This window comes from Carassius gibelio, chromosome B22 (assembly GCF_023724105.1).
Source record: "Carassius gibelio isolate Cgi1373 ecotype wild population from Czech Republic chromosome B22, carGib1.2-hapl.c, whole genome shotgun sequence".
NCBI lineage: Eukaryota > Metazoa > Chordata > Actinopteri > Cypriniformes > Cyprinidae > Carassius > Carassius gibelio.
Genome location: NC_068417.1, coordinates 44,155,098 through 44,176,780, shown reverse-complemented (window position 1 = coordinate 44,176,780; position 21,683 = coordinate 44,155,098). Strand labels below are relative to the sequence as shown.

At 42.1% G+C, this 21,683-nt stretch overlaps 4 non-coding genes across 4 annotated transcripts; all 4 read right to left on the bottom strand.

The window, feature by feature from the left end:
• Positions 1-805: 805 nt before the first annotated feature.
• On the bottom strand, positions 806-924 carry LOC128005885 (5S ribosomal RNA). The gene has a single exon (XR_008178524.1). It is a non-coding gene; the product is annotated as a 5S ribosomal RNA (ribosomal RNA).
• Positions 925-1,291: 367 nt separating this feature from the next.
• LOC127997824 (5S ribosomal RNA) lies at positions 1,292-1,410 on the bottom strand. Its single transcript, XR_008170681.1, has one exon. It is a non-coding gene; the product is annotated as a 5S ribosomal RNA (ribosomal RNA).
• A 15,636-nt stretch (positions 1,411-17,046) lies between these two features.
• LOC128005884 (5S ribosomal RNA) lies at positions 17,047-17,165 on the bottom strand. The gene has a single exon (XR_008178523.1). It is a non-coding gene; the product is annotated as a 5S ribosomal RNA (ribosomal RNA).
• A 367-nt stretch (positions 17,166-17,532) lies between these two features.
• On the bottom strand, positions 17,533-17,651 carry LOC127997811 (5S ribosomal RNA). Its single transcript, XR_008170669.1, has one exon. It is a non-coding gene; the product is annotated as a 5S ribosomal RNA (ribosomal RNA).
• Positions 17,652-21,683: the final 4,032 nt, after the last annotated feature.

The window sequence follows — 21,683 nt, the reverse complement described above, 5'->3', positions numbered from 1 at the left end:
ATACTGATAACCATAAAATCTAAATATAAATATAGATTACATAATATAATATATACAAATATAAATAAAATATAAATTTCAATATAGTCAGTATTTAATCTTATAAATATCATAATATACTTTGTGTAGCCATTTAGTTTAAATACTAAGCACATGCATATTAACACAGAAATGCAACAACTTCACACACACCAAATATACAATGTCAATGTTACACATTAAACCAATAGCGTTCTCAGTCTGTTGGCTCAAAGTGAAAAACAGTGAGTGTAGTTCTAAGTGGCATCGCTGAGCATAGTAATCCATTACAAAATGTAAAGTGATCAACTACATTACCCATCCAGCACCGCAAACAGGAAGTAACTCGTGTGACAGTGAAACGCTCCAATTTCAAACATTTGCCTTTTTATAGCCACGGATACTATCGAGCCGACAATATTAAACATCAGATCGCACACAAGGTTTTATCAGCGTGACCAAAGTAACAGTTATCAATCATACAAACCGCGCACATATAACGGCAGCACAGCAGTAACGCAACAGACAACAAACTCAATGGATAAAAACAGCAGCTTACCGGTGGCGCATCTCTCCTGACGAGACAACATGCCAAAATGAATACTCGCTCCCACTTATAGCCCACGCTCATTCATTACTGGATTTAACACACCTGTTTGGGATTTGACTGGTCCATGCTTCAATCAGGTAAGTGAAACCTCCCACCTATTATCCTGCGTTACATTACGAACACCCGTGACATAGTGAATGCAACAATTATTATATACTAAGTGAAAAATGTCCAAAAAGCTTACAGCACCTGGTATTCCCAGGCAGTCTCCCATCCATGTACTAACCAGGCCCAAACCTGCTTAGCTTCCGAGATCAGACGACATCGGGCATAGCCAGGTTGGTATGGCCGTAAGCGAAGTCTGCTGCAAAGAGAGGGCTATTTAAAGAACAGCTAATCTTATCGCCAGTACATTATATAAGTAGGAAAGAAAACCCAAAAGCTTAAAGCACCTGGTATTCCTAGGCAGTCTCTCATGAAAGTACTAACCAGACCTAAACCTGCTAAGATTCAGAGATCGGGCATTGACTCTTTTTTTTTTTTTTTAAATGAAAGATTATTATATAATTCGTGAAATTTTCCAAAAAGATTAAAGCACCTGGTATTCCCAGGCAGTCTCCCATCCATGTACTAACCAGGCCCAAACCTGCTAATATTCAGAGATCGGGCATTGACTCTATTTTTTGGCAAAATTATTATATACTAAGTGAAAAATGTCCAAAAAGCTTACAGCACCTGGTATTCCCAGGCGGTCTCCCATCCAAGTACTAACCAGGCCCAAACCTGCTTAGCTTCCGAGATCAGACGAGATCGGGCATAGCCAGGTTGGTATGGCCGTAAGCGAAGTCTGCTGCAAAGAGTGCTGCTGAAGAAGTGGTGCTGCTCTTCTGTCTAGAAATATGGCAAATAGTCTTAGTGTTTATACTTGACTAACTGGGGCCCAGGTCAGGAAGCAGACAGACTGGCTAAACCGACCGTCTGCTAGCTGCCTCCCGTCAGAGGTCAGTTAATTCTCAGCACATAGAGACTCTTTCACCTAGATATCACACTATAGAGACTGTGTCTGTTCCCCGAACTAGAAAATACAAAAAATGTCCAAACCAAGTTTAAGGTTAACAATTTAATTGAGGTTCAACAAATAAAAAACAAATGCAATATGGATAAACAAATGATAAAGATTGGCTTACTGAATATCAGATCCATTTCTACGAAAACACTTTTTGTAAATAATATGATAACTGATCATAATATAGATGTGCTCTGTTTGACAGAAACTTGGCTAAAACCTGATGATTACATTATTTTAAATGAGTCCACCCCCCAAGATTACTGTTATAAACATGAGCCGTGTTTAAAAGGCAAAGGGGGAGGAGTTGCTTCAATTTATAATAACGTTTTTAGGATTTCTCAGAGGGCAGGCTTCAAGTATAACTCGTTTGAAGTAATGGTGCTTCATATAACATTATCCAGAGAAACCAATGTTAATGATAAATCCCCTGTTATGTTTGTACTGGCTACTGTATACAGGCCACCAGGGCACCATACAGACTTTATTAAAGAGTTTGGTGATTTTACATCCGAGTTAGTTCTGGCTGCAGATAAAGTCTTTGTAAGGGAAACAGGTCAATTTAGCTCAAAGGGAATCATTTAAGATTTTAAAGGGAATTTGAACAGAATCACTGTTTCACGGCTGTTCACGGAGACGCGCCTGCGGTTCAGTGAACGAGCCGTTTAACATCAAATCTGCGCTGGATACTAATATCCAAACTATAGTGAAAACACTATCAATTAGCACTGTAACAAGATCGGCAGTTTAAGACATTAACTTGTAAGCACAAAACACAAGATACTTATCTTTTCAATATGAATAAGGCTTTATTAGATAAATCTAAGACATATAAACTAATCTAACACATAAACGCACGCACACACACATTCACACAAGTTGCAGGAAGGTCGAAAGTTAGGGAAAGATGAGTTTAAGAGAATGGAAATATGGAATCCCAAGTTTACAGCAATACGTTAAATTGCATAGACATGAACAACCATCAATCACGTAATTAGCACTCGCATTGAGTTCCTCAATGGGGTTAAAATTATATTAGATACACCAGCACAACAAATATCTGGGAATACGTTGCCTTAGTTTGCTGTGAAAGGGACTCCAGTTGAAAGGGGTATCCCGGTGTCGCTGATTGGCTTGAAGTTCAGTAGTGAAGTGACGTCTTGGGAAGCCCGTGGTTGTTGGGCGTTGGCTGAAAGTGCAGAGTCGTGTTCGCTGGTTGAAGTTGAATGGACGTTACAAAACTTAACTCAGAACACGAAACTCTCAAACGGAAAAGGAAAGAAATAAAGTTTGACGAGACTAGGTTGTGTTCCTTCTCATTGTGGCATAAGTAGCAGCAGGCAGGCACGCTGGAACCGCGCTCAAAGAACAATGATGATTAACCGCATGGCTAGATGCTACAAGCTAAAGCTACAAGCTAAAAGCTAAGAGCAGGCATGACTGATAGCACGAGCAAGGCTGGAACTAAAAGCAGACTAAAAGCCCGCATGACTGATAGCACAAGCAATGCTAGACTAAAAGCCGACATGGCTAATAGCAGCAGCTAGACTAGAACTAAAAGCAGACATGGCTAATAGCAGCAGCTAGACTAGAACTAAAAGCAAGATTTAATCGTGTCCAAAGTTTTTAAACTTCCTTGTTGGCCACCCCTCAAATGTTGCCTTGACCAATCAGATATGTTCTTGGGGTGGGTATCATAAATCATTTGTTTATCTTACCAAGCATGTGGTTCTTGCCTCACAGGGTCTAATTTTGGACATGATTCCTATAACATGATTATGATATATTTTACAAATAAATGATTGTCAGGACAATATCAAGCAAGAAAATGCGATTATTTCAATATTAGACATGACTATGTATCCTATAGTTATCAAAAGACATACACAATAAGTGATTATACATGATAGTCAAATGTGTGGGTTACACGTAAATGAATATGGAGTTAAGCAATGGAATGATTCATTCATAAGTCTTTTTTTAGTTCATTCTGGTCCATATATAATGTATAAAAAGGGTTTCTTTGCCATTCTCTGGCAAAGGACTTTTCTGTGAAGACAAAGGTTTAAAGCCCTTCCCCCTTAGGAATTTCAGTCTGGTTTCACTGGCTGGGGGGGGGGAAGTCAATGCAAGTATTTAACTTGATCTCCTGGGTTTACATGTGATGTCCAGCGTTGCATTCCAATCACGAACAATAAATTTGACAATCTCTTCTTCGAATTAAAATTGTCAATAATTGTTCTATTGGTGTTAATGTTGAAAGCTGTTGTGTGAACAAGTTGGTTGGTTGGTTATCTTGCTTGGTTCTTGTGGCACTAGAACTGATTTATGACTTCCTGAGGAATTCAGCTCATGTTTCAATGCACACAGCTCTGATAGACTCTTTGATTTGTCTGATTTGACTCATTTCTGCTACATCTTAATAGTTGGTGATTTTAATATCTATGTCGATAATGAAAAAGACGCATTGGGATCAGCATTTATAGACATTCTGAACTCTATTGGTGTTAGACAACATGTTTCAGGACCTACTCATTGTCGAAATCATACTCTAGATTTAATACTGTCACATGGAATTGATGTTGATAGTGTTGAAATTATTCAGCCAAGTGATGATATCTCAGATCATTATTTAGTTCTGTGTAAACTTCATATAGCCAAAATTGTAAATTCTACTTCTTGTTACAAGTATCGAAGAACCATCACTTCTACCACAAAAGACTGCTTTTTAAGTTATCTTCCTGATGTATCCAAATTCCTTAGCATATCCAAAACCTCAGAACAACTTGATGATGTAACAGAAACTATGGACTCTCTCTTTTCTAGCACTTTAAATACAGTTGCTCCTTTACGCTTAAGGAAGGTTAAGGAAAACAGTTTGACACCATGGTATAATGAGCATACTCGCACCCTAAAGAGAGCAGCCCGAAAAATGGAGCGCAGCTGGAGGAAAACAAAACTAGAGGTATTTCGTATTGCTTGGCGGGAAAGTAGCATATCCTATAGAAAAGCATTAAAACCTGCTAGATCTGATTACTTTTCTTCTCTTTTAGAAGAAAACAAACATAACCCCAGGTATTTATTCAATACAGTGGCTAAATTAACGAAAAATAAAGCCTCAACAAGTGTTGACATTTCCCAACACCACAACAGTAATGACTTTATGAACTACTTTACTTCTAAAATCGATACTATTAGAGATAAAATTGCAACCATTCAGCCGTCAGCTACCGTATCACATCAGACAGTGCACTATAGACCCCCTGAGGAACAGTTCCACTCATTCTCTACTATAGGAGAGGAAGAATTGTATAAACTTGTTAAATCATTTAAACCAACAACATGTATGTTAGACCCTATACCATCTAAGCTCTTAAAAGAGGTGCTTCCAGAAGTCATAGGTCCTCTTCTGACTATTATTAATTCCTCATTGTCATTAGGATATGTCCCCAAAACCTTCAAACTGGCTGTTATTAAGCCTCTCATAAAAAAGCCACAACTTGACCCCAGAGAACTTGTTAGTTATAGACCAATCTCGAATCTCCCTTTTCTGTCCAAGATACTAGAAAAGGTGGTATCCTCACAAGTATATTCCTTCTTAGAGAATAATGGTATATGTGAGGATTTCCAGTCAGGATTTAGACCGTATCATAGTACTGAGACTGCTCTCCTTAGAGTTACAAATGATCTGCTCTTATCATCTGATCGTGGGTGTATCTCTCTATTAGTTTTATTGGATCTTAGTGCTGCGTTTGACACAATTTACCACAACATTCTTTTGCACAGACTTGAACACTTTGTTGGCATCAGTGGAAGTGCATTAGCATGGTTTAAATCGTACTTATATGACCGCCATCAGTTCGTAGCAGTGGATGAAGATGTATCATATCGATCACAAGTGCAGTATGGAGTACCTCAAGGCTCAGTACTAGGGCCGCTACTCTTCACGCTTTATATGTTACCCTTGGGAGATATCATCAGGAAACATGGTGTTAGCTTTCACTGTTATGCTGATGATACGCAGCTCTATATTTCCTCGCAGCCTGGTGAAACACACCAATTTGAAAAACTAATGGAATGCATAGTCGATATAAAAAATTGGATGACGAGTAATTTCTTACTGCTAAATTCAGAAAAAACAGAGGTGTTAATCATAGGGCCTAAAAACTCTGCTTGTAATAACCTAGAACACTGTCTAAGACTTGATGGTTGCTCTGTCAATTCTTCGTCATCAGTTAGGAACCTAGGTGTGCTACTTGATCGCAATCTTTCCTTAGAAAGACACGTTTCTAGCATTTGTAAAACTGCATTTTTCCATCTCAAAAATATATCTAAATTACGGCCTATGCTCTCAATGTCAAATGCAGAAATGTTAATCCATGCATTTATGACTTCAAGGTTAGACTATTGTAATGCTTTATTGGGTGGTTGTTCTGCACGTTTGGTAAACAAACTACAGCTAGTCCAAAATGCAGCAGCAAGAGTTCTTACTAGAACCAGGAAGTATGACCATATTAGCCCGGTCCTGTCCACACTGCACTGGCTCCCTATCAAACATCGTATAGATTTTAAAACATTGCTTATTACTTATAAAGCCCTGAATGGTTTAGCACCTCAGTATTTGAATGAGCTCCTTTTACATTATACTCCTCTACGTCCGCTACGTTCTCAAAACTCAGGCAATTTGATAATACCTAGAATATCAAAATCAACTGCGGGCGGCAGATCCTTTTCCTATTTGGTGCCTAAACTCTGGAATATCCTACCTAACATTGTTCGGGAGGCAGACACACTCTTGCAGTTTAAATCTAGATTAAAGACCCATCTCTTTAACCTGGCATACACATAACATACTAATATGCTTTTAATATCCAAATCCGTTAAAGGATTTTTAGGCTGCATTAATTAGGTAAACCGGAACCGGAAACACTTCACATAACACCGTACTTTCTACATCATTAGAAGAATGGCATCTACGCTAATATTTGTCTGTTTCTCTCTTGTTCCGAGGTCACCGTGGCCACGAGATCCAGTCTGTGTCCAGATCAGAGGGTCACTGCAGTCACCCGGATCCAGTACGTATCCAGACCAGATGGTGGATCAGCACCTAGAAAGGACCTCTACTGCCCTGAAAGACAGCGGAGACCAGGACAACTAGAGCCCCAGATACAGATCCCCTGTAAAGACCTTGTCTCAGAGGAGCACCAGGACAAGACCACAGGAAACAGATGATTCTTCTGCACAATCTGACTTTGCTGCAGCCTGGAATTGAACTACTGGTTTTCGTCTGGTCAGAGGAGAACTGACCCCCCAACTGAGCCTGGTTTCTCCCAAGGTTTTCTTCTCCATTCTGTCACCGATGGAGTTTCGGTTCCTTGCCGCTGTCGCCTCTGGCTTGCTTAGTTGGGGTCACTTCATCTACAGCGATATCATTGACTTGATTGCAAATAAAAACAGACACTATTTCAACTGAACAGAGATGACATAGCTGAATTCAATGATGAACTGCCTTTAACTATCATTTTGCATTATTGAGACACTGTTTTCCAAATGAATGTTGTTCAGTGCTTTGACGCAATGTATTTTGTTTAAAGCACTATATAAATAAAGGTGATTGATTGATTGAAGAGAGGGCTATTTAAAGAACAGCCAATCTTATCGCCAGTACATTATATAAGTAGGAAAGAAAACCCAAAAGCTTAAAGCACCTGGTGTTCCTAGGCAGTCTCTCATAAAAGTACTAACCAGACCTAAACCTGCTAAGATTCAGAGATCGGGCATTGACTTTTTTTTTTTTTTTTTTTTTTTTTAATGAAAGATTATTATATAATTTGTGAAATTTTCCAAAAAGATTAAAGCACCTGGTATTCCCAGGCAGTCTCCCATCCATGTACTAACCAGGCCCAAACCTGCAAATATTCAGAGATCGGCATTGACTCTATTTTTTGGCAAAATTATTGTTCGGTTCTTTAAGAATATCCCCACCGAACGGGGCGTCAGGAGAGGACACGTTGTTACAACTCGTAGTGGATTTTATTTATTCTTGGTTCATTTTTAATTACAGTTGATTAGTCCACAAATATCAGCAGCAGGTTATAAACCTGGAGAAATAGAGAGGTTATAATGTAAACAATACTGATAACCATAAAATCTAAATATAAATATAGATTACATAATATGATATATACAAATATAAATAAAATATAAATTTCAATATAGTCAGTATTTAATCTTATAAATATCATAATATACTTTGTGTAGCCATTTAGTTTAAATACTAAGCACATGCATATTAACACAGAAATGCAACAACTTCACACACACCAAATATACAATGTCAATGTTACACATTAAACCAATAGCGTTCTCAGTCTGTTGGCTCAAAGTGAAAAACAGTGAGTGTAGTTCTAAGTGGCATCGCTGAGCATAGTAATCCATTACAAAATGTAAAGTGATCAACTACATTACCCATCCAGCACCGCAAACAGGAAGTAACTCGTGTGACAGTGAAACGCTCCAATTTCAAACATTTGCCTTTTTATAGCCACAGATACTATCGAGCCGACAATATTAAACATCAGATCGCACACAATGTTTTATCAGCGTGACCAAAGTAACAGTTATCAATCATACAAACCGCGCACATATAACGGCAGCACAGCAGTAACGCAACAGACAACAAACTCAATGGATAAAAACAGCAGCTTACCGGTGGCGCATCTCTCCTGACGAGACAACATGCCAAAATGAATACTCGCTCCCACTTATAGCCCGCGCTCATTCATTACTGGATTTAACACACCTGTTTGGGATTTGACTGGTTCATGCTTCAATCAGGTAAGTGAAACCTCCCACCTATTATCCTGCGTTACATTACGAACACCCGTGACATAGTGAACGCAACACCTCCCACTTGACCGACTGATCATGTGATTTAAGGCGGTCACAGGCAAAACATTACACCACATATATATCCTTTGTTTTTTTTTTTTTTGTTTTTTTTTTGTTTTTTTCTTCTTCATGAAGAATAGGACACCATTGTCATTGTTCAGACACCTCCCCTGACAGATGTGTGGTGTTCTGCCAGGTTTGGTCATATGGGGTATGTACTCTTCATTCTTCGTGAATGGTGGTGCAAGTGGTGGTGAAGGCAGCATAGAAGCATACCAACCAGTGAAAAAAAAAAAAAAAAAAAAGAGAGAAAGAGAGAGAGAGAAAGAGGTATCCTGAGGTAATGCCTTCATAATTGGGGTTTGGGTGTTTAGGCAGCGCCTGGAGACCTGGTGGCCAAAGAGACGAGGTCTAGGAGTCACTGGTCTTCCACAGGGATGAGGACTACCAGTCTCCTCACGTCTCGCCGTAGGATGACTGACGTCAACTGCTGAGTATTCCTCTTCCGTTGCCCAACTATAAGGGAGGCAGGGGGGCCTGCACACGTCTTAACGTCTGCGTCTCTCACAAGTCCTTTCTTGTCAGGGTACACAGCCTGGATCCGTCCGAGCCGGAATTGCCCTCGCAGTGCGTTTTGATCAGCAATCCAAACAATGTCACCTATCGCTACATTTCTTTGGGTCTGGTGCCACTTTGGCCGAATGAATAAATTAGGTCCGGCCAGTTCACTCCACTTCTTCCAGAACATATCCACACCAATCTGGATGGATCTGAAACGGCGCCAGGGATGGGTGCACAAGTCAATTCCTCCTGTATCTCCCCCTTGCCTGGTCCTCCCGAGAAGCAGAGTATTGGGGGTCAAATACTCTGTAGAGTCTTCTTGTTCTTGTGCCCTAGCGTCAATCGGCCTTTCATTTGTGAGGTTAGCTGCCTGGTAGAAGAGGGTTTGGAGCTCACCCCAGGTGAGCGAGCTTGTTGTCCCTCCGAGGCTAGTGAGAGCCCTTTTTATGAGCTTAACTGCAGCTTCCGCAGACCCGTTGCGATGAGGTGCGTCAGCCGGATGAAAGTTCCATGCCCACACTGTCCCATTCTTGGCGGCTTTGTCCTCTATGGATGCTTCCCGTAAGGTAGCTAAGTACCTATGCAAATCTTGTAGGGCAGGTTTAGCTCCAATGAAATTGGTTCCTCTATCTGACCACAATTTTCTGGGATTGCCTCTCAATGCTACAAAGCGGGAGTAAGTTTGGAGAAAGCTTTCAGATGATTGGTCGTCAACGAGGTCCACATGGACTGCCCTTGATGCCATGCAACAGAATACTATGCCCCAAACTTTTTTTTCCTGTTCTTTTCTTGACAGCATCCTTGATTTCAAAGGGGCCAAAGAGGTGTAGTGTGGTATACTCAAATGGGTTAGCACGCTGTGAGCGTTCTGGCGGCAGATCACTCATCATCTGCTGGCACATCTTCCCTTTCAGTTTGCGACATGTAATACAGTTGTTTACAACTTTCTTTACTATCCTCCGACCTTGCACAATCCATGCCTTCCTCCTGGTGCGCAGAAGCGTGGCAGCAACACCTTCATGGTTCTCGTCATGAGCTTCTCTAGACAGTAGTGTTGCGAGCCATGAACGAAATGGAATTAAAGGAACAGCTGTTCCATCTTCTTTCCAGGACTGGATTCGTCCTCCACAGAGAAGGATTCCTGTGCTCTCGTCTTTGTGGACCACCAAGCGGTTCAGTGTTGAGTCCAGGAACTGACTGCCATCTTGGGCTGCGAGGACCAGGTCTTGGAAAGCTTGCGCTCTCTCCTCAGTTGACAAGACAGAGCAGTTTGCCTCCCACTTTGAGGAGTCAGGTGCCTGGCATTTTCTCAGCCAGGTTTCTGCAGGCCTTCGAGTCCAGGCTATGGAACCACACAGCTTAGACAGAGAACTTAAGCGTTGAGGTTTCACAAGGCGTACCAAACCAATCGCCCAGGGCCTTCTCTGTCTGTCTGCCACTGATGTTGCACCCGAGACAGCTGGTGATGTTGATCTACCGTTGACTCCATGTCTGAGGTCCGCATTGATGTCAGGCCCGTTAAGGTCAGTTCTTTCTTTTGACTGGGCCCTGGTAATCACAGCTGAGAAGGCTTTCCGCTGAAGTTTTCCCACATCTTCAGCAGCAGAGGGTGTAATCTCACTGGCCATCTTCATAGGCCAGTCGGTCTTAGGCCATTTCAGGAACTCAGGGCCTTGCTGCCATTCTGACCCTTCATCAAGTTCCCCCGGAGTTGCACCTCTGGTAAGAATGTCAGCAATGTTTCGTCTGCCTTCAATCCACCTCCAATCTTCCACATGTCCGGCTTTCTGAATCTCACCGATTCGATTTGCGAAAAAGGTCTGGAAGCCGTAGCTGTCCTTTTGGATGGCTGCCAGGATTGTTTGGCTGTCCACAAAGTGAATCCATTGCTTAACTTTAATGTGGCAGTGCTTCTCAAAATACTTTTTTAGGCGGGTAGCGAAGACCGCGCCACAGAGTTCTGCTTTGATCACATCTCCTTTTTGGTCGAGAGGGGTCAGTTTAGCCTTGGATTCCACCAACTTCATTACAACCTTGTCTTGGTTCTCCCACCGCAGGTAGAGTACGGCTCCATAGGAGGATTCGCTTCCATCTGAGAACGTGATCCCTGTCGGTGGGCCTATGGCTCCAGGAGGCGTGAGGCTTCTCTCAAACCTTACCTGGCCAAGTCTCACAAATTCTTCAAAGAGCGTTATTGCGGCTTCTCTAAGTTTCAGTGAGAGAGGGGCATCCCATGTGTCTTTAAATAGGTTGTCCTTGCCAGCTTCCTGGAATGATTCTCGTACCAACATCACTCCCCTCTGTTTGGCTGGTGAGGCAAGACCAACCGGGTCGTATAATGCGGCAATCTGGCTAAGAAGTATGCGTCGGTTAAGGGGATTTGGTGTTCCTTCCCTGACATCCTCCATGCTCAGATTAAATCCTGTCCTCATTTTCCCTCTTTTCTTAGAGAAGTTGATAGAAGTTAGCAACCGGAGCTTGTCTGTCTCAGGTTCGTAACCGACCCCAAGCGCTTTGTTCTCCCCATCATGCATTTGGTTGGGCAGTACGAGGGTCGTGGGTACAGTTGTTTCAGAAGGGGCTCCACTCCTCCCACTTTGGCGTGACAGAACCCATGGTTTCAGGAAGAAGCCTCCCGCTCTCAAAATCTCCTCCACCCCTTTGGTGATCCTCTCCAGTGTCTTGAGGTCATCATGTGAGGTCAGGATGTCATCCACATAGCTGTCCTCAGTCAGAGCTCGCCGTTCTTCAATCATATCAGCAAACTGAGGAAGGTTGGCTGTCTCTTTCATTGCAACTTGGGCAATACATCCTGCTGGTTTAATCGCCGATATTTACTCTGACGACTGCAAACTCCTCAATGTTGTCCTCAGGGTAGTCTCTCCAGAGAAAGCGGTGGAGGTGAACTTCATCATCTTTCAGCCACACTGAGTTATACATCTTTTTTACATCGCCTAGTGTGGCATGGAGTCCACTCCTGAACCTCAGAAGGACACCTCTGATGGAATTGAGTACATCAGGACCCTTGTGAAGGAGATCATTTAGACTTATGCCTCGGAACTCTTGGCTACTATTCCACACAATTCTCACAGGGGTTGAGGAGGAGTGAGGGTTCGGTGCAACCAGATGGCTGATGTACCATTTAGGTCCTTCCCAGTTGTTAATTTCCTCCCTTGTGAGTTTTGCAGCAGCCCCTCTTGAAACCATTTCATGTATTTGTTCTTTGTATGCAGCCTTCCACACAGGATCTTTCTCCAGACGTTTCTCAGTGTTTCTGAAGGTCGCCTCCACTGCCTGCCGATTGTTTGGCAGTGCTGTGAGGTCTTTCTTCCAGGGATAAGCTGCGTCCCAGTGGGGAGAGTTGCTGTGTTTGTCCGCCAGCACGTATGTTAGGCATTCTTTTATCTTTTCCAGGTCCCGCTCTTCCTTAAGGGTCATTTCTTTTCCTCCAGGGGGGCACCTACCACACTTGCAGCCACCACATTGGGGACTGCACGCAGCTACGATGCTGCCCCTCCTGAACCACTCGAAGACGTCTTTGTTGGCTGTTGCTGTGCTCCGGACAAGCGCATTTCCTTCCTCTTCCCGAGGTATGATGGTCTCTTTATACGCCATCGAGGCTGATCTCATGGTTCTCGCAAGGTGAGTCTCGGAGCAGTAAACGGCCATGTCAACTGTCTCAATGATATCGGGATGGGTTCCCCCAACGGTCTTTCCTAGGGGACCGTCCCAGAGAACGAGGTCTTTCACAATCCTGATTGGCTGGGGAACAAGACGACCTTCCCGATGACTGATAAGAAGGTCAATCTTTGTGGGACGGACCAGTTCGTCTCTGGGTACATTTGGGAAAAACTTCTGCAGTTGCTCGGCAGTGACTGATTGAGTCACTTCGGCGATGTTTTCCAGGCCATAGCAGAGAATTCTATGCTCTGCCACTTTTCCCTTGGATGTCTTCACCTTCAGCCGCAGGGAATATCTTTTGGTCAGGACAGTCTTCTTCATTCCCCCGATTCCATGGACTATAAGCCTGATGTTCTCACCGCACAGTCCAAGTTGATCGGCAGTTTCATTGGTGATATAATTGGTATCAGATGCAAGGTCGATTAGGGAGCCAATAAGGCAACCCGAGTTTGTCGTCACTTCCATCAGCATCATCACCACTGGATGTTCTTGCAGTGCATCTCCAGTCTTGGCACATACAGTTGATGATATTTTGTTTGAGAATGCATTCTTGTATTTCTCTCTTTGTTCTGGAGTAAGTTCTGCCAGAAACTCCTCTTGTTTGTTGGTTAGGCCAAGTTTCTTTCCTCCAATTTTTATGGTACTCTGCTCCTCACTGCTGTAGTCCTTCTTTGGAGTCGGTAGCTTAGGACACAGAAGGTAATTGTGGTCCGACACCCCTCCTTTCCGACAGTCTACTTTTGGGCAGAGGTATCTGGGTGTGCATCCTTTACCATCCTTGGGGGTGGGGCCTCAAACACTTGGAGCACAACCCTAGCTTCTTCACATGGGACACTTCACATAACACCGTACTTTCTACATCATTAGAAGAATGGCATCTACGCTAATATTTGTCTGTTTCTCTCTTGTTCCGAGGTCACCGTGGCCACCAGATCCAGTCTTTGTCCAGATCAGAGGGTCACTGCAGTCACCCGGATCCAGTACGTATCCAGACCAGATGGTGGATCAGCACCTAGAAAGGACCTCTACTGCCCTGAAAGACAGCGGAGACCAGGACAACTAGAGCCCCAGATACAGATCCCCTGTAAAGACCTTGTCTCAGAGGAGCACCAGGACAAGACCACAGGAAACAGATGATTCTTCTGCACAATCTGACTTTGCTGCAGCCTGGAATTGAACTACTGGTTTCGTCTGGTCAGAGGAGAACTGGCCCCCCAACTGAGCCTGGTTTCTCCCAAGGTTTTTTTCTCCATTCTGTCACCGATGGAGTTTCGGTTCCTTGCCGCTGTCGCCTCTGGCTTGCTTAGTTGGGGTCACTTCATCTACAGCGATATCGTTGACTTGATTGCAAATTAAAACAGACACTATTTCAACTGAACAGAGATGACATCAATGAATTCAATGATGAACTGCCTTTAACTATCATTTTGCATTATTGAGACACTGTTTTCCAAATGAATGTTGTTCAGTGCTTTGGCGCAATGTATTTTGTTTAAAGCACTATATAAATAAAGGTGATTGATTGATTGACATGGGCCCTTTTTCTTAAGAGATCTTGCTCCCTGAAAATCTTGCACGCAAATAGCTTGCCAGCATGGGAGTCATCTTCACAGACAGTACAGCTGGGATAGTCGTCCTTCTGACCTGCTGTGGATTTAGTAAAAGCCTTCCTCCCTCTCTTATCTGGGTAGTCTGCAGCACCCTTTTCCACAGGGCCTTTGTCCACAGGGCTTGGCTCCAACTGATCCAATTCCTCAAGAATCTCCTCTTGCCTTTTCAAGAATCCTAGGAGGCAATCAAAATGATACTTTGGAGAGAACCTGTTTGCTGGGTCAGTTTTGTGCATAATCCACTCCTTCTTGAGTGAACTGGGAAGCTTGCTTTCAAGAGATTGAGCAACAACACGGTTCTTCACGGCATCCTCTTCACCAAGAATCTGGAGGTTGTACAGTGCTCTTTCAACAGCCTGGATCAGTTCAATGGTTCTTCTTGGATTGTTTCCTTTAACAGGGGGAAGAGACTGGACTTCGCTGGTGATCATTAGGACTATTTTTGCTTTGTTCCCGTATTTGCTGTCCAGCAGCCTGAACATATCGTCGGCGGATCCACAGCTAGATAGGACGAGATCCTTCTTGACCTTTTCGTGGAGACTATTTAATAAGTGGAACTTTTTTATACATTCCACACCTTGTGGGTTACCCAATTCTTGTAGGTCCTCCCACTCAGTCTTCCAGCGGTAATAGTCCCTCATGTCACCAGAGAAAGTCGGTAGCCGTGCTCTTTCAAGGCTGATTTGAGGCTTGAGATTAAAGTTTCCTTTGGTCCTTTCCGGGCTGCTCTGCTGTGAGAGGGGCCGTGTGTTCATGTTCAATGCCCCCGCATACGTTTTGGGCTTCAGCTGGCGATCGGCAAATATGTCAGGGAGAGAGATGAAAGGAGCATCTCGTATCGGATCACCAACCGCGCTGCTTTCATCTTCCAGGTTTCTTTCTCTACCCTTCACGTGGTCTGCTTCGTCCTCCTCCAGTTTGTCAGACAACGCCAGGACCCTCTTCTTTAGTGTCTTGTGGCGTGTCCTGAGATCTAATGCCCTCGAACCAGGAACCAACTCCTTCCACTCTACTAGCATTTCTCTGAGTTCAATGACCTCTCTCTCAAGACCTCTATTTCTTAGCCTACGGTCCTTGACTGACTTCCGAGGGTTAACTTCCTCTTCCTCTGCCTGAGTGATGGCCGACTCAGCTGTTTTGACCTGCTTAAAAAACACCTCCTCTGCATAGCTGGTCCAAAAGGTTTCCTGGGAGGCATTCTTTACCTCGAGGAACCTGTTCTCACACTCCGCTGTCTTTTCATCAATTTGGTTTGCAGATTCTATGACCTCCTCATCCGTTGACTCTCTCAGGGCTTCAGCATACTCATGTCCCGCATCTATGACTTTAAAAAAGTCTGTCCTGAAAATCTTCCATTCACTGAGAACTTCAGTCGGTTCCAAGAGTCCCGGTTTGGTGAGAGTATGAGCCCTTTTGGTGAATGAAGCCTGTGCTCTTGATCGCACACTTTTAAGCTTTTCCAAGTCTGCCATTGTTACTCCCTTTGTGTTGACTGGAGAGACGTCAATGCCAATGTGCACACAAGCTCCTTTATCCTTGATCAACGGGCAGTTTGATTAATGATAAACTTGGGGTCAGTCAAAGAAGTGAGAGGCCAGCTGATCCTGGGTTGATTGAGCTTCCTTAATGAAGCAGTCCGTGGCTGTTTTTTGCTGCATTCAATCCAGTGCAGTGGGCCGCGGTTTATAACTGTTCGGTTCTTTAAGAATATCCCCACCGAACGGGGCGTCAGGAGAGGACACGTTGTTACAACTCGTAGTGGATTTTATTTATTCTTGGTTCATTTTTAATTACAGTTGATTAGTCCACAAATATCATCAGCAGGTTATAAACCTGGAGAAATAGAGAGGTTATAATGTAAACAATACTGATAACCATAAAATCTAAATATAAATATAGATTACATAATATAATATATACAAATATAAATAAAATATAAATTTCAATATAGTCAGTATTTAATCTTATAAATATCATAATATACTTTGTGTAGCCATTTAGTTTAAATACTAAGCACATGCATATTAACACAGAAATGCAACAACTTCACACACACCAAATATACAGTGTCAATGTTACACATTAAACCAATAGCATTCTCAGTCTGTTGGCTCAAAGTGAAAAACAGTGAGTGTAGTTCTAAGTGGCATCGCTGAGCATAGTAATCCATTACAAAATGTAAAGTGATCAACTACATTACCCATCCAGCACCGCAAACAGGAAGTAACTCGTGTGACAGTGAAACGCTCCAATTTCAAACATTTGCCTTTTTATAGCCACGGATACTATCGAGCCGACAATATTAAACATCAGATCGCACACAAGGTTTTATCAGCGTGACCAAAGTAACAGTTATCAATCATACAAACCGCGCACATATAACGGCAGCACAGCAGTAACGCAACAGACAACAAACTCAATGGATAAAAACAGCAGCTTACCGGTGGCGCATCTCTCCTGACGAGACAACATGCCAAAATGAATACTCGCTCCCACTTATAGCCCGCACACATTCATTACTGGATTTAACACACCTGTTTGGGATTTGACTGGTCCATGCTTCAATCAGGTAAGTGAAACCTCCCACCTATTATCCTGCGTTACATTACGAACACCCGTGACATAGTGAATGCAACAATTATTATATACTAAGTGAAAAATGTCCAAAAAGCTTACAGCACCTGGTATTCCCAGGCAGTCTCCCATCCATGTACTAACCAGGCCCAAACCTGCTTAGCTTCCGAGATCAGACGACATCGGGCATAGCCAGGTTGGTATGGCCGTAAGCGAAGTCTGCTGCAAAGAGAGGGCTATTTAAAGAACAGCTAATCTTATCGCCAGTACATTATATAAGTAGGAAAGAAAACCCAAAAGCTTAAAGCACCTGGTATTCCTAGGCAGTCTCTCATGAAAGTACTAACCAGACCTAAACCTGCTAAGATTCAGAGATCGGGCATTGACTCTTTTTTTTTTTTTTTAAATGAAAGATTATTATATAATTCGTGAAATTTTCCAAAAAGATTAAAGCACCTGGTATTCCCAGGCAGTCTCCCATCCATGTACTAACCAGGCCCAAACCTGCTAATATTCAGAGATCGGGCATTGACTCTATTTTTTGGCAAAATTATTATATACTAAGTGAAAAATGTCCAAAAAGCTTACAGCACCTGGTATTCCCAGGCGGTCTCCCATCCAAGTACTAACCAGGCCCAAACCTGCTTAGCTTCCGAGATCAGACGAGATCGGGCATAGCCAGGTTGGTATGGCCGTAAGCGAAGTCTGCTGCAAAGAGTGCTGCTGAAGAAGTGGTGCTGCTCTTCTGTCTAGAAATATGGCAAATAGTCTTAGTGTTTATACTTGACTAACTGGGGCCCAGGTCAGGAAGCAGACAGACTGGCTAAACCGACCGTCTGCTAGCTGCCTCCCGTCAGAGGTCAGTTAATTCTCAGCACATAGAGACTCTTTCACCTAGATATCACACTATAGAGACTGTGTCTGTTCCCCGAACTAGAAAATACAAAAAATGTCCAAACCAAGTTTAAGGTTAACAATTTAATTGAGGTTCAACAAATAAAAAACAAATGCAATATGGATAAACAAATGATAAAGATTGGCTTACTGAATATCAGATCCATTTCTACGAAAACACTTTTTGTAAATAATATGATAACTGATCATAATATAGATGTGCTCTGTTTGACAGAAACTTGGCTAAAACCTGATGATTACATTATTTTAAATGAGTCCACCCCCCAAGATTACTGTTATAAACATGAGCCGCGTTTAAAAGGCAAAGGGGGAGGAGTTGCTTCAATTTATAATAACGTTTTTAGGATTTCTCAGAGGGCAGGCTTCAAGTATAACTCGTTTGAAGTAATGGTGCTTCATATAACATTATCCAGAGAAACCAATGTTAATGATAAATCCCCTGTTATGTTTGTACTGGCTACTGTATACAGGCCACCAGGGCACCATACAGACTTTATTAAAGAGTTTGGTGATTTTACATCCAAGTTAGTTCTGGCTGCAGATAAAGTCTTAATAGTTGGTGATTTTAATATCTATGTCGATAATGAAAAAGATGCATTGGGATCAGCATTTATAGACATTCTGAACTCTATTGGTGTTAGACAACATGTTTCAGGACCTACTCATTGTCGAAATCATACTCTAGATTTAATACTGTCACATGGAATTGATGTTGATAGTGTTGAAATTATTCAGCCAAGTGATGATATCTCAGATCATTATTTAGTTCTGTGTAAACTTCATATAGCCAAAATTGTAAATTCTACTTCTTGTTACAAGTATCGAAGAACCATCACTTCTACCACAAAAGACTGCTTTTTAAGTTATCTTCCTGATGTATCCAAATTCCTTAGCATATCCAAAACCTCAGAACAACTTGATGATGTAACAGAAACTATGGACTCTCTCTTTTCTAGCACTTTAAATACAGTTGCTCCTTTACGCTTAAGGAAGGTTAAGGAAAACAGTTTGACACCATGGTATAATGAGCATACTCGCACCATAAAGATAGCAGCCCGAAAAATGGAGCGCAGCTGGAGGAAAACAAAACTAGAGGTATTTCGTATTGCTTGGCGGGAAAGTAGCATATCCTATAGAAAAGCATTAAAACCTGCTAGATCTGATTACTTTTCTTCTCTTTTAGAAGAAAACAAACATAACCCCAGGTATTTATTCAATACAGTGGCTAAATTAACGAAAAATAAAGCCTCAACAAGTGTTGACATTTCCCAACACCACAACAGTAATGACTTTATGAACTACTTTACTTCTAAAATCGATACTATTAGAGATAAAATTGCAACCATTCAGCCGTCAGCTACCGTATCACATCAGACAGTGCACTATAGACCCCCTGAGGAACAGTTCCACTCATTCTCTACTATAGGAGAGGAAGAATTGTATAAACTTGTTAAATCATTTAAACCAACAACATGTATGTTAGACCCTATACCATCTAAGCTCTTAAAAGAGGTGCTTCCAGAAGTCATAGGTCCTCTTCTGACTATTATTAATTCCTCATTGTCATTAGGATATCTCCCCAAAACCTTCAAACTGGCTGTTATTAAGCCTCTCATAAAAAAAAGCCACAACTTGACCCTAGAGAACTTGTTAGTTATAGACCAATCTCGAATCTCCCTTTTCTGTCCAAGATACTAGAAAAGGTGGTATCCTCACAAGTATATTCCTTCTTAGAGAATAATGGTATATGTGAGGATTTCCAGTCAGGATTTAGACCGTATCATAGTACTGAGACTGCTCTCCTTAGAGTTACAAATGATCTGCTCTTATCATCTGATCGTGGGTGTATCTCTCTATTAGTTTTATTGGATCTTAGTGCTGCGTTTGACACAATTGACCACAACATTCTTGAACACTTTGTTGGCATCAGTGGAAGTGCATTAGCATGGTTTAAATCGTACTTATATGACCGCCATCAGTTCGTAGCAGTGAATGAAGATGTATCATATCGATCACAAGTGCAGTATGGAGTACCTCAAGGCTCAGTACTAGGGCCGCTACTCTTCACGCTTTATATGTTACCCTTGGGAGAGATCATCAGGAAACATGGTGTTAGCTTTCACTGTTATGCTGATGATACGCAGCTCTATATTTCCTCGCAGCCTGGTGAAACACACCAATTTGAAAAACTAATGGAATGCATAGTCGATATAAAAAATTGGATGACGAGTAATTTCTTACTGCTAAATTCAGAAAAAAACAGAGGTGTTAATCATAGGGCCTAAAAACTCTGCTTGTAATAACCTAGAACACTGTCTAAGACTTGATGGTTGCTCTGTCAATTCTTTGTCATCAGTTAGGAACCTAGGTGTGCTACTTGATCGCAATCTTTCCTTAGAAAGACACGTTTCTAGCATTTGTAAAACTGCATTTTTCCATCTCAAAAATATATCTAAATTACGGCCTATGCTCTCAATGTCAAATGCAGAAATTTTAATCCATGCATTTATGACTTCAAGGTTAGACTATTGTAATGCTTTATTGGGTGGTTGTTCTGCACGCTTGGTAAACAAACTACAGCTAGTCCAAAATGCAGCAGCAAGAGTTCTTACTAGAACCAGGAAGTATGACCATATTATCCCGGTCCTGTCCACACTGCACTGGCTCCTTATCAAACATCGTATAGATTTTAAAATATTGCTTATTACTTATAAAGCCCTGAATGGTTTAGCACCTCAGTATTTGAATGAGCTCCTTTTACATTATACTCCTCTACGTCCGCTACGTTCTCAAAACTCAGGCAATTGGATAATACCTAGAATATCAAAATCAACTGCGGGCGGCAGATCCTTTTCCTATTTGGCGCCTAAACTCTGGAATAACCTACCTAACATTGTTCGGGAGGCAGACACACTCTTGCAGTTTAAATCTAGATTAAAGACCCATCTCTTTAACCTGGCATACACATAACATACTAATATGCTTTTAATATCCAAATCCGTTAAAGGATTTTTAGGCTGCATTAATTAGGTAAACCGGAACCGGAAACACTTCACATAACACCGTACTTTCTACATCATTAGAAGAATGGCATCTACGCTAATATTTGTCTGTTTCTCTCTTGTCCCGAGGTCACCGTGGCCACGAGATCCAGTCTGTGTCCAGATCAGAGGGTCACTGCAGTCACCCGGATCCAGTACGTATCCAGACCAGATGGTGGATCAGCACCTAGAAAGGACCTCTACTGCCCTGAAAGACAGCGGAGACCAGGACAACTAGAGCCCCAGATACAGATCCCCTGTAAAGACCTTGTCTCAGAGGAGCACCAGGACAAGACCACAGGAAACAGATGATTCTTCTGCACAATCTGACTTTGCTGCAGCCTGGAATTGAACTACTGGTTTTCGTCTGGTCAGAGGAGAACTGACCCCCCAACTGAGCCTGGTTTCTCCCAAGGTTTTTTTCTCCATTCTGTCACCGATGGAGTTTCGGTTCCTTGCCGCTGTCGCCTCTGGCTTGCTTAGTTGGGGTCACTTCATCTAGAGCGATATCATTGACTTGATTGCAAATAAAAACAGACACTATTTCAACTGAACAGAGATGACATAGCTGAATTCAATGATGAACTGCCTTTAACTATCATTTTGCATTATTGAGACACTGTTTTCCAAATGAATGTTGTTCAGTGCTTTGACGCAATGTATTTTGTTTAAAGCACTATATAAATAAAGGTGATTGATTGATTGATTGAAGAGAGGGCTATTTAAAGAACAGCCAATCTTATCGCCAGTACATTATATAAGTAGGAAAGAAAACC